An 11,942-nucleotide genomic window follows, 5' to 3' on the forward strand; every position below is an offset into this window, starting at 1 on the left:
CGAATCTGAACGGCAAACTTGGATATGGCATACATGCAACCCTCAGATATGCCCAAAAAGGAAAGTTCTGTCTTTTTGTACTCTTTCTAATTTCTTCCAAACCCGTATACATTAATTATTTTTCCATAGAACATAATAAAAATATCAATGATGCACAAAAATCAATTATTCATGAAGTTATTGAGGTCCAATATGACAGTATGCCTCATAAGGAGACTTATTTGACTTGAGCTACAGTGTATCAGTGAATAATGATTTCAATTTTGGTGTGTTTCTTACACAAAGCTGTCATGTGGCTGTGGAAGACTTGAAGAGCACAAGAGATATGTTGTACTATAGAGCTTTTTGATATTTTTGGTGATTTTTTTGGTCGCCATAAACTATGAAAAAGAGCAGCATGAAGATTCTTCAAATTCTTCTTTAAAAAAAACATTTTAAAAATAATAGCATACAGGTTTGGAAGGTGACATAAAGATGACATAAAGATGACCGTAAATAATGACAATGTTACATTTTTTTTATTATTATTTTGTTAAGCAACTGGGTAACCTTTCATTCAGGCTTTTGTAGCCAGTTACTGGTTTAAAAAGCATGTGTGTTTTTTTTTTTTTTAGTGAGAATTTTACATCTACTGACTTTAAATTCTCTTGGTGTACTGATGAAAACCTTCATTCCCATGACTTTTCCAGTGGGACATTGGTTATCAGTGCATGAGCTCACCACCAGCTATGCATTTATTTAAAGCTGCAGTCTGTAGTTTTTCCTCTTTGTCGCCATCTCTGTTCGAAATCTGCATTTGCAGTTATTTGCGGAATTATTAACTTTACGCGGGTTGTGCCTCGGCACGGCACAGTGCGGATGAATCCAATGTTTTGAGGAGAACGTGCGGCTGTCAGTCACCGCCGGTGTGGATACTGGCATTCGCAATCACAGATTCTACTTTTTGGAAGTATGACCAACATAAGAATTTTCACCGGAAAATGTCGTCTGAACAAGTTAGTAACATCCACTTTTGTTCTGACCAACTAAGGGGAAAAAAGCATTGCAGGAAATCGCGCTGATTAACGACCGCTTATCATATCACGGTGAACCGTACAAATTATACTTTGTTCTCAAATTGTTAATGTTAACAACATCAGCATTGCGTGACTACATTTAATCTCCTTCCGATATTTATCCTTGATTTTGCATGTACACGGTTATGTACTTGCTCAAAATTTTATTTGCGATCATTTTTAACCCAAAAAAGTTACGGACTGCACCTTTAAGTATTTATTTATTTATTTATTTAAATCAATCATTAAATAAATGGAATCTGTTTTTTCCTCCTGTGAGTGGAACTGAAAATACATTATTATATTTGGACAGAATTTAAGCTTGTACATGTATATTTTGATATTTAAGTATAAAATGTTATGATGTCCACGAATTTACCCTTTATTTTGTAATCAATTAAATAATTTTATTAAAGCTACACTATGTAACTTTTGGCCCTCTAGCGGTTAAAAAACAAAACAGCATGAATTTTGCGGACGAACATTGTTTTGGTTGTGCTTCAGATCTGCATGACTGTGGATGAATATGGTGATCCCACCTCTCATAAAACATTCACTTCTAGGCTTAAGAGATATAACCACTTTAGACAAAACTAAACTCACTCGTTGTGACAACAAACTTCTGCCACTCCCACATGCATCAAAGTAGCAGGAGAAACTTTTCTCTATTAATGGATATGACGAGACCCACACAGATGAGTGAATTTCGAAACATCCCACTCGGTCACGTTATGGAAAAAGGATTGGTGTATTGACTCATTCTTTACATTTTAATCATTTTTGAACAAAAAGTTACAAAGTGCACTTTTGAAGAAACATATAATTGAAAGCTGTAAAAAAAAGTAGAACATTGTATGAGTTATATAAAACTTTTATCCCCATTGTGAAAAAAAAATGCGATTGGCCGAAGCAAGTCGATCACAGGCACGTAGGAAGTATGACAGCACAAGGCAGCATCTTATTCTCCTCATAGGGTTACAGTCATAACCAAGAAGATCCCTTTCAAGGGAACTCCACTGAACTCCAATACTCAGGGATTGACGCTATGGGAATGTTTATACCCACTATGCCATACTGAGTAGTGCCTGTCCTAGTGTGAATCATGGCAAGAACAAATCTAGGGCATAAGCAGGTGTGGAGTCCAAGTCCGGGTTATAAAACCTCACAAATGAGTGCAGAGAGGACTAGCCCACCACATCACATACTTCCTGCAGGGAAACTCCTGTATATAAGGCTTTCAAAGCCCCATACTCGTAGTCGAATGTGCTCTGAGAGCCATAGGTGAAGGTTGTCCGCACACCTTATAGGCAAGAAAGATGGACTAAACTATCCTCTTGCTTATTTTATGTGTACCTCGTCTGGGTGACCAAAGCAGACTAACAGTTGATCTGATTTACGCCACAGGCCAGCTCTGTGGACATAAGCATCCAGTGCTCTGACTGAACACAGCAAGTCTAGCTTCTCCTGGTCCATCGTCTGAAAGGGAGGTGGGCAAAAAGCCTGAAAGATTATAGGTCGTGCTGGGTTGGTGGGAACCTTCGGAACACCTTCGGAACACCCCGGTCTTTTGACCCCCGAAGGTGAACTTTAGGAGAGGCCTGTGATGAGAGAGGATGGATATGTGGAAGTATGTGTCTTTGAGATCTATTGTGACAAATCAGTCTTCGGATCTGATTTGAGTCATGATTAACATCTCGAACCTGTATCTCCTCAGATAACGATTCAACTGTTGTAGATCTAATATGGGACGCAACCCTCCATCCTTCTTTGTAACAGTGAAATACTGGCATTAAAACCCGGAGTCTCTCTCTGGAGGAGGAACACATGCCATGGCCTCCTTTACCAAAAGAGACTTTACCTCTTGTTCAATCACCTTAGCCTGCTCGCGACCAACCACAGTGGGTAAAATCCCATTGAAATGAGGTTCATCCCATTGAAACCAAACTGGATTCTGTAATCTCTAGTCTGCAGGACCCATTGAGAGATATTTCTTTTTTATTCCTAACAAATTCAACCAAAGATGTCTCTCCATGGCCACCAGAGCAGCTGTAGATCGGCCTATAGCCCTGACCGTGTCCTTAGTGGCACAGAGAGACAGATCAGGTCCTTAAGCAGGCCAGCCTGGTATGCCTGCAAGATGGACATTGTGTGCAGACACTCTCCACCCTGACCTGCTGATGTGTACGGCTTACCCACCAAGGCTGAAGTTATTCTACATCGCCTGGTGGGTAAGGTCTGGGTCTTCAGGGATGATGCAAATTCAGGGGAAATATAGCTCACGAGTGTCTCTTCCACTTTAGGCATCGCCCCATACCCCTGTTCATTCAACCCCAATATTGAACAGTAGTTTGATACTTGAGGGCTGAAGACATGGGCAGTTTCAGTGTGGAGATCGGGAAAGAACGGAAGGCCCCGCCATGGAGGTTGCGCTTTGCTGGGTAGAAAGCCCTTCGAAAGCTGACTTTCTGTGCATGCTCAGCTCCCAAACAAACGACACATAAATCGTGTATCCCCACCCATGATTGTGAGATGTTGTTTGCTCACCAGATTATGATATATAATGCATTGAGATGACTACGGGACAAATGAATATGACAGACAATTCACAATTGTGGAAGGCACAGAAGCTGACATTGTTTGGTCAAGATGTGTTTTATGGCTTCCTGGTCATGACGTCACATGCTACGGGATGACGTCCCACCATGCCATTGGACTGATTTCACGTGTGCTTCAAGAAGCAATCACATTACGTATTGTTTCAACATCTGATGCAGAGTGGAGTTCCCTCAAAAGGGAACAACCAACACAATTTCACATCATTGCAATACATTGCTAACATAAATTACTGAAAAATGATTTCAAATTGTGGAGATTTCTATTGACAGAAAGTTTTATTGATTTGTCGCAATGAAAGTAAATAATACATTTTTGTATAAGCCAACTCATACAATGTTATGAAAAGTAAGCAAAACACCTTTTTAACGTGGGCATATCAACTTTTCATGGAACTTTTTTATGCACAGAATTAATGGGTGAAGGTTTTAATGTATTTAATAACACAAAATTGCTTTGAAACCTTTTTGTTTTCTTTTATAAAAATGTCTACAGAAATTGTACTGTTGTCTTTGGGAAAAAATAAATACACCCTTATATTTAGTAGGTGGTATTGTCTCCTTTTGACAGAAACAACTTCTTGTTCTGCAAGTTCACATACAGCTTCAATCTTTTTACAGATGGCCTTATTTATTTGTATATACATTTATTCATTTTGCAGACGCTTTTATCCAAAGCGACTTACAAATGAGGAATACAGCAAGCAATTCATCGTGAAGAGGCAAATAAACACATGAAGTGCTCAAAATACAAAGTTTCAGACATTGCCCTGAAGCAGCAAAATAGCCTGAAAACATGTTCACAACCATGCTTTAAATTTGATCTTTATGAGGTTATTTGATCATTGTATGATGATCTTTCACTTATTACAAAACCAGACCAGTTTTTTGAGGTTTTAAATATAGGTGTGACCTTCTCCTTTAATGATGTTCTTGCACTTGATTCTACTAATTAGTCCACTTGACTCTAATTTTAGGCCTTAACAACTTTCAAGAAATCCTTTGGATTATTTTGAGAAATCAGAGACTAGGCTCTATATGAGTTTGGTGATTCAGGTCAAATGATGATTATGTCAAAACACAACCAACACCACCAGATCACCTTTTCTCTTTTCTCATCTGGCTGTTATAACTCAATTACAGCAGCCACACTGAATCTAATCTTAATAATTTAAGGGTCAAGAGCCCAAATACAGCAAACACTGATCACCATAATGATGACTTCTTTTTTTTATTTTCTCTTTGTGATTCAGCTTGTTATCATCAGGTGTCTTCAATAATGGTAAATCATCACTCACTTAATCACTTAATTATCTCATTAACTTTTACACTGCTTCAGTGTTCATTTTAACACTTTAACACTCTTGAATGTGGAGCCAAATAAACACCCAGAAGAGTTTATTTAACAGTGGAGATTTTGCTGTGCACAATGTAAAAAATGGCTATTTTTGCTAATAACTTATGAACGGTTTGCCCAAAAATCATAAAAGCTGTCTCGTTAGATTCAGGACGTCATGCCGAGACGACTGATATCCAATTTTTCCATATCGACCATTTTAGGCGTCGGCCATTTTGAATTTTGTATCAAAATGCTGTATTTTATGAATGCATGATCATATCATTACGAAACTCGGTATGGGTCATCAGTACAATGCCCTGAAGGAGCCTGAGAAGTGTCGAATCAGCGCCACATAGTGGTAAAATTAAATTTTCAAATGCTTATAACTCTGGCTGTCATTGACTGATTTTCATGGGAGTCATCTCTTAGGTTCCTGAATCCTTGCCGAGTTCAACGATATCAAACATGCTAGGTTTCGCTTTACGGTTTGTGTAGCGTTGTGATTTAGCGCTTAAAAAACATTTGCCAATCTCTTCGAAACCGTTAGACGGATCAAGATGAAACCACCGTCAAGAGTTTGGAAAAATAGGTCGTTGTCTACACGCTAATGCCCAAATGTCAAAATATTAATAGTAAGTGGCATAAAAATGCAAACAAAGTCAGGTGTGGGTCATTTTTTATGTTTTTATACATATAAATGTCTTTAACTCCTAAACAAAATGAGATATTTTCACCAAACTTGACACACACATGTATGGACTCACTCTGAGAACACATAAAAAAAATTGTGGGACTGAGCCTCTTGGTGGCGCTATAATAGAACAAAACATGAAATTGCCATTGACTTCAATACAGTATAGGCCTTTTTCACACTTCCGGGTTTAGTGTTTCCGGTGCTCACCGACACAGGGTAAACTTACTTCCAGTGACTATAACAATGGCCGAGTCCAAAAATAAGTGTTGCTGTAGCGTCCCTCAGTGTAGCAATTCTAGGCAAAAACAACCTTATTTAAGTTTTCACGGGTATCCTTTGAACGAAGACCTAAAAAAGAAATGGGTCATCGCTATTAAACGTGATGAAGGGTCTACGTTCGTCATTCGGAGAGGCAGCACGTATGTCTGCAGTCAGCATTTTACCGCTGACAACTACATTCCAGGAAGTTCGCGGCTGAAGGTTGGTGCCATTCCCAGTCGTTTCCCTTGGAACAATTTCTATGTACTCCCTCAAAGACTATCAGCTTTTGAGAGATCTGCCGTTCGACTTGGCGCGGATGTACGTGTTCGGGAGCAGCCGGTGGTCACAGAAGATGCACCCAATGAATCCAGTCATATTGAGGAACATGACTACGCGGCACGCCCACCTGCCGGTAAGCACTTATGTTGGCTTTTGCTTGTGTATTTCGGTGATAACTGTGTAGACTGTGTGTGTGTATATATATATATATATATGTATGTATATATATATACACACACACAAATATACGTAATTAGTTGCTAACTATACTATTTTACATTTTTATAGGTGCATTAGATGAGGCTCTGCAGTACATTGGAGAGCTGGAGGCTAAACTGCAGAAAATGTCACTGGAGAAACAAACAACAATGAGCAGATTTTGTGTTTCTGATCACACAATTAAATACTACACGAAGTTTCCCTCACAGGAAGTTTTCCAGGTGTTCTGGGAATCTGTTTGTCCGTCTGCCAGCAATCTTGTGTACTGGACTAAGGCACAGAGGATGGGACAGGAAGCATCCCCAAGCCCTAGCCCTGCACGGAAGATCCAGCTCATAGATGAACTGTTCATGTATTCCTGTCGGGTAGCTGCTGGACTGAGGGAACAAGTAATCGCTGACATTTTCGGGGTAAGCGTGGCCACAGTGAGTAGGGCCATTATCACCTGGGCTAACTACCTGTTCTTTGTGTTGGGTTCAGAACCCATTTGGATGTCCAGGCAACAAATATGCTTCTCCATGCCAGAGAAGTACAGTTTGTTCTGTCCAAACCTGCGAGTCATCCTGGATTGCACAGAAATCCGCTGTGAGAGCCCCACATCTCTGACACTCCACTCAGAGATCTTCTCCAGCTACAAGAGCACTACAACATTTAAAGGTCTGGTTGGAGTAGCTCCGTGTGGTGCAATGAGTTTCATCTCCCAGCTTTACACAGGTTCAATCTCCGACAAAGAGATCACAAATAAGTCCGGCATTTTGGACCTGCTTGAACCTGGAGATGACGTCATGGCAGACAAGGGGTTCACAATCGAGGATATGCTCTCCAGTGTTGGTGCTAGACTGATCATTCCACCTTTCAAACGTGCTAAGAAGTACAGCAAACAGGACTGTGATAAAACACAGGCCATTGCACGCCTCAGAATTCTGGTGGAAAGGGTCATTCGAAGGGTCAAGGAAAACCACATTTTTGATTCTGTTGTGCCACTCACCTTGTCAGGAAGCATCAACCAGATCTGGCATAATTGCTGTTTTATGATTAATTACCAGGGACCAATGTTTCTTGAGCAGTGAATGTATAGTATAATAGTATGTATAATAAATATTAGATATTTACACTGACAGTGTGATTGTTACAATAGTAGTGATAGACTTTCAATATTTAACATCATTAAATATCTTTTTACTTTTTTTTCTTTGTACTGTAGCATTTGATCAAATGTATATTGTCATTATTTATACTGTTTCCTGAAAATAATTTGACAGACACAATGAAATAGTTGACAACAAAATACTTTTTTTAATAAGAATTCATTAAAAAAAATGTCAACTCAGTTCTGCTGTTCATTGTTATTTCACACAATATAAATACATATACAATTAATAAATGTGTATGCATACATATAATCAGATATATTACACAAGATCAAATTCAAAATATAAGCATGTATTCACCATTATGTACATAAATATATATACAATTGTAAGAATAAATCCACAGGTCATGTACTATAATATGAACAGAAACTGTCCATTTATACCACTGAAAGATACACATCCATGTAAACACTATAATAGTACAAGTCTAGCTTGTCTTTCATTGATGCTATGAAGGCATCATCTCGCCAGATCCTCTGTATTGTGAAATCTGATTTTGTGTCAGTCACAAAGTCACACCACTGTAGACCAGTCACTGCAAGCTGGCCTTGAACCTGCCAGTAGTACTTGTGGGTCTCTTTGAGTTTGGCTTGTCCTCTTTGCAGTTTAATAAATGGAACCTGGGCAATGTTATCAGCAGATGTGCTTTTTACCTCCACTAGGCCAAATTGGAAGGTTTCAGATGGATCATGCACTCGTCCATCAGGACTGGCTCCTAGATATGGTGCTTCTGGATTGATAATAAACCCACATGGTAGGACACTAACACTGGCTGTCTCAGAATATTTTCTCAAAATATCTGGCTCAAGTTCAAGGCCGCGTTTCATAGCACTTGTCTGCCTCGTGCCTTTGATGATTCTTACCGCTAATGACTGACCAGATGAATCCCCAACTACATGACAAACCTCCCTGAACCTGCTTGCAGTAACCCTTGATTGCCGCATTTTTCCCCAAGCAGTGCATTTTGACTGTAGTCTTGTGGCCTCTTCAATCTGACAAGCGGAACAATGGGTAACCTGTATAGACTCCAGATGAAGTGATTGATGGTGTGTGGGCACATATTTAAAATTACAGCCAAACTGATAGCCAAGCACAGGTAGTGAGGGGAAATTAACAACAGGAACATCTGCAGCTATAGGGGGACATTGGTATGAAAGTGGACTACCACGAGGTACAGGACCAAACTGTGAGGGGACCAACTCTATCTTTGACATGCCCTCTAGTATGTGTGCCAGCAAAGGCCGGGGATGGATCTGACTCAGTTTTGTACCAGAAGCCAAGACATCAGGATCTGGAAGGGTACCTAAAGAAATGAATACAAACTATTAGTATTGAACACATTAAGTTGTAGCTGAGTACACGTGTACACATACAGTGTTGTGTATTACCTGTGTAAGCCCTGTATAGGGTAGACTTGATTCCAGTCTTCCCAGCTGACTTTGGCTTCAGGACAACAAGTTCACTCACTGCCTCTGGATGGACTCCCTTAGTATAAAACAAACAAATGCAGTGTTAAAGTATTCTGGAAACGCTTTATAATAAGGTTATATACATTGACATTAGATTATGCATTTAGTCAATATGAAATAATAATGAGTAATAACAGTAAACAGATTGTATTAATCTTGGGTGATGTTAATTTATACCTTTGTTACTTAATCTGCACTCTTGTGCATTATTAGTCCATAATGCTTTGATGTTAACATGTACTTAGGCTACTTGTTTGTTTGAGTTGATACTATAGTGTTCTTACAAATTGCAGAAAAAAAAATACATGCCTGTGTTCTTGGACGATGCCATCTCTGTGGCTCACTCGTGCAGGCCAGTGGTGGTGGGACAGACTGTAAATTCAGCTGCACATAGTGGGCCGTCTGATACACAAGTGCTGTCAGATGGTTGCACAACCCTTTACCAGCTGCACAGCTGCACATATAGGCAGAAATACAAACAATCTCTTCTGTCTCCAATGACACCTGTTTGAGAAGACAAATAGTTTAGCTAATGAATTGTAATTTTATGCTGTGAGCTACATTAAAGGGATAGTTCACTTCAAAATGTAAATTAATACCGAAAAAGTTTATGTTGTACTCATAGTATCTGTTACCATATTTGTCAACACCCACTAAGGCTCCTGTCTTGATATCATCACATTTCAATTATGTCTTGAATCCCATTGACTTCCATAGTAGGAAAGAAAAAAATACTATGGAAGTCAATGGGACCAGTAAACGGTTTGGTTACTGAAATTCTTCAAAATATCTTCCTTTGTGTTCAGCAGAAGAAAGAAATTCATACAGGTTTGAGACAACTTTAGGGTGAGTATATGATAACAGAATTTTCATTTTGAAGTGAACTATCCCTTTAAGTGCTGTTAATTGAAAGCTGCAAACAGCAGCAAAAGCAAGAAATACAGCTGTAGTCTGCAACCGCAGAAGCAATGAAAGAGACATAACTAAAAACCAACAAGGAAAACCTTAAGACAGGTGAAACTAAAATAAAGGGAAATAAAAATCTGCAACCGCAGTAACTTGATATCAGAACGATCTGACTAACTCATATAAGCCAACAGGCATATTAAATATAACCTCAAGTGTGTGGGGCTCCTCATTTTTCCTCATAGACCGAAAACATCTAGCTCTCACTACCACCTTGCGATCAACAACATTAGAAACTGAACACATAAAAATGGTTAGCAATTAGCATTCATAATGTTGCAAGTGCTAGCGCCAGATAGTTGTCAACTTACCTTGATAATTGTGAATAAAATCCTCAACGAAGAATTTATAGCCCTTGCTCAGTCTTGCTTCTTTAACTGTTGAATGCCGTCCAACAATTCTGTCAACATCCTCAAATCTGAGTCGTGGCAGTGTCGAGAGAGAAGTTGTGAAATACCGCTCCATGTTCACTCTGTATGAAAACACCGTAGTTTCACCTCTGGCGGAAATCCGTTTACCCGGCGTGACGTAGTTTCCGGTTGCGTGTGAAAAAGGCTTATTGTTATATAAAATGCTATACTTAACGAATGCATTAGTGTAACATTACGAAACTCAGAATGTGCCATCAGCACCATGCCCTGAACATACTCAAAAGATTTTGAGACAGCACCACCTTTTGGTCAAAAGTTATAACAAAATTTCCAAAAATGCTAATAACTTTTGAATAAATTTGCCTATTGTAATGACACTGGTCTTAATAGATTCCTTGAGTCACGCCGAGAACATGGATACCAATTTTGTCGTATTTGGCTGAACTTCCTGTCCGCCATCTTGATTTTCATTCAATACCTACTTTTTCAAACTCCTTCTAGACCATTTGTCCGATTTTCACCAAAATCGAATTGTATCATCTCCAGACTGTGCCGACTAAAATTTATGGATTTCGTGTTGATAGACAAAACTGTTTTCGTATACTGCAGCAGCAAAGTTCAGGCATGATGCCAAAAGGACTATTCAGGCTTTATCTCTGCAATGCCTTGACATATTAGCTGTGTCCCAATGTGAAGGCTGCATCCTTCGAAGGACGTATCATCATCATCAGGGGAGCGCGGGGAACAACCTAACGCGGGGTTAGTTGTAACACGCTTGTTTTAAATACTTCCGCACATGCTTGGATGACGAAACTTTGTTTATTTACTAGTTGCCATATCAACACTATATAGAAAAAAAAAATTTTTTTTTTTTTTTTTGGAAGATATCCATAGACATTTATTAAACCATAGCAAAAGTAAATTTCTTACTTAAGTTAATTTTTCATCTCTATTTTTTGTGTTTATTTAAAATAAGACAAATCTGATATTATTTTAATCTCCAAGATGTTATTTAATGGTTGAGATAGTTCTTAATGTTTCGCTAACTAGCAGAAGACGCTAGCAGGGTTTAAATCCCAGTTGTGCAGGCGGGGGCATGTTGTAACACTGCGTTACAATGTGCCCCTATTAGAAATATGCTATTATATTCTATACTATTATTAATTTTATTGAGAAAACGTGAGAAAAAGGTGAATAAAGACTGAGAGTCAATGTTCAGAAATTACTAATTATTTATTTGTTTTGAACTATGTTGTATAGCTGTGTTTTCATGTGTTCGTAGTCAAAAATGAGTTTATATTTAATTATTAAAAATTGCCATTATTTTATATGAAAAAGTTTTTTAATTGTATTTTATTTAGAAAATATTTTAGTTTGTTTTGTATTTTTTTTTTATTAGATCAGATAACATTTTAAGCTGCCATATGTTATGTTACAATGTGCCCCACACATGTTACAATGTACCCCACCTATGGGGCATGTTGTCACATTTCACTTCCATTCTTTCAGGGTATATCAAGAAA

The 11,942-nt window shown here is 38.5% G+C and overlaps 1 long non-coding RNA gene across 2 annotated transcripts; it reads right to left on the minus strand.

Moving 5' to 3' along the window:
• Positions 1–8,722: 8,722 nt before the first annotated feature.
• Positions 8,723–10,599, minus strand: LOC307145809. Of its 2 annotated transcripts, none has more exons than XR_013819006.1 (4): positions 10,360–10,599; positions 9,392–9,586; positions 9,002–9,098; positions 8,723–8,916 (listed from the first exon to the last, which is right to left on the minus strand). It is a non-coding gene; the product is annotated as an uncharacterized lncRNA (long non-coding RNA). The 2 variants fall into 2 exon arrangements; XR_013819007.1 differs by lacking the exon at positions 10,360–10,599 and adding an exon at positions 10,199–10,318.
• Between the last annotated feature and the right edge of the window lie 1,343 nt (positions 10,600–11,942).

Source organism: Squalius cephalus (genome assembly GCF_949319135.1).
Source record: "Squalius cephalus genome assembly, chromosome: 18".
In the NCBI taxonomy this organism is placed as follows: Eukaryota; Metazoa; Chordata; class Actinopteri; order Cypriniformes; family Leuciscidae; genus Squalius; species Squalius cephalus.